General features: G+C 40.9%; 1 pseudogene across 1 annotated transcript; it reads right to left on the bottom strand.

Annotated features, from left to right (window-relative positions):
- Nucleotides 1-524: 524 nt before the first annotated feature.
- On the bottom strand, nt 525-1597 carry LOC306655953 (tRNA methyltransferase 10 homolog B-like; annotated as a pseudogene). The gene is made up of 2 exons: nt 1353-1597; nt 525-1213 (listed from the first exon to the last, which is right to left on the bottom strand). The product of its transcript is annotated as a tRNA methyltransferase 10 homolog B-like (transcript).
- Between the last annotated feature and the right edge of the window lie 510 nt (nt 1598-2107).

The raw sequence follows: 2107 nt of genomic DNA on the forward strand, positions 1-2107 counted from the left end.
CCCTGCTAGTACTAGCAATGATTTATTTAAATTTAAATATCCCCTATTTTTTTTATAGGACACAAGAAAAGGAAGTATATTTGAAAAGAGGCAGATTAACATGCTTGCATGTCAGAATGCAACATTTTCTGACTATTTTCAAAGGTTCATCAATAGTGTGGTTTTGCTTTTAAAATTTGTTACAAATATATATGAAGAATCTAGCTTGTACAAGGATCAGGATGCAAAGCTATTCACACAAAATGGAAGAGAGAAGCCCTGCATTCCCATACTCAGAAAAAGGGATACTGGGTGAGAGCCACAAGAGGAAACAAAGTGCTATGAGGGCTCAAAGCAGACAGGCCAGGTCGGGCTGCTGCTGCAAAGCTTTCATGCAACACATCACTCAGCTCGAAAAATCATGTTCAGAGGCATCTGGAGAAAGCCACGATTTAATACCAGTTTAGCAAAAATTAAGCTCTTGATATAACAATTATTTAACCACATAAACAGTCTCTAAAAGTAGGTCTTTCACAAATAGAGAAGTACAAAAGATGAATTAACATATCCAAAGTCATATAGTTTTAGAGCTAATTCCTTGTTACATAATTTTTTTTTTTTTTTTTTTTTTTTTTTTTTACATTGATCAGGGCACTTTCTGTGAGCCAGGCACTGTGGGCAATGCAAAAGCATAAAATGTGGTCCCTGTTATTAGTTTATATTATGAAGATCCAAGATGTCAAGTAAAAGCAAATGTATGCCACTAGCACTCTCTGCCCTTTTCTTTGGTTGAAACACTGCAGGCACTTTGTTTCCTGAAACTACGATCTTAGGCTGCCCGTTATTCTACTGAATTCCGAAGATCATAGCCTTTTCCTGAAGAAACTCCTTTCTTCAATGCTTCAGGCCAGTTGTGAGTCTCCAAATAAGTGACCAGGGTATCAAATACTTGATTGATGGCCAATATCTCTGAATGATAGTTTTTCCCATTCTGGAGCTTGACCATGTATTCCTGGATCGGCAAGCAGGCTGTCTTGACAGAATACTCCTGGGCCTTTTGAAACATCACCTTCTTCTGAATGCTTTCCACGAGTCCACCAAAGTATACGTCCTTACGTAAACTTTGTTTAGGTCAACACCTCGAAAAGCATGTTCTGAGTCGGGAGTCAGGTACACAAAGGTTTCCAGGGGAAATAAACTAAAGCAGACATCTTCTGTTATGTCCAGCAGGTAACTAGAAAATCCATCATTCATCCTCAAACATTCTTCATAGAGGGGACTATCTGTCATGAATCCAGTGAGGCAGATCCAAAAGGGTCTGTCCACTTTTTTATTTGAAACATACAACCTTTGGATCTGTCCAGCCAGCTTACTTAATTCCTTCTTTGACATGTGATGGGTCAAATCGATACACAGTCTTGGTCCTGAGTGTTTGGCCTCCAAGAGTTTCTCTTTGGTTAAGGATCTCAGAAAGCATTTGCTGTGCTGGGGGCAGATGCCTGGATTTTCTGCACCATTGGCTTTTCTTCTTTCTTTTTCTTGCTTTATTTTGCTCTTCTTTGCTGCAACTCTCTTTTCCCAGTGTCTCTATTTTCTCTGGACATCTTTCGAGCACCATGTTGTACTGCTTGTGGGGAGGGCTCCCTGTCTTGGCAGTCACATTCCACATCAATCTGCAGAAGCTGGATGCTTTCAGAGAGCCCATCTTCACTATGTCTTCTAGGATGCCTTCTTGCCCCTGCAACTATGGTGACTCTGTTCTCTGAACACTCCCAATTTCCAGTCCATGTGCTTAGATCTCTGGGCCCAATGCCTCGTGCAACAGAGGCGGCACCAATATCTCCAATTGATGAACATTGAGTTGCTTGCAGTTTTTCTGCTATCAATAAGACTGTAGGAAGCATCCTTGTAAATGTTTCTTTAGGTTACATTCTCCAAAATGGAATCCCTGGGTCAAAGCGTATGTGTGCTGACATTTGGACAGATACCGCTAAATTACCATCTAAAAACTGGACCAGTTTTCGCTCCCATCAGCAGTGTGCGAGACAGACCGTTCTCTAGCTCTCTGCCAACATTGGATGTTTTCAATTTAAATTGGTCCTTGTTGCTGTAGAGGTTGGGGTGTAGC

This window comes from Sciurus vulgaris, assembly GCF_902686455.1.
Source record: "Sciurus vulgaris genome assembly, chromosome: 3".
In the NCBI taxonomy this organism is placed as follows: Eukaryota; Metazoa; Chordata; class Mammalia; order Rodentia; family Sciuridae; genus Sciurus; species Sciurus vulgaris.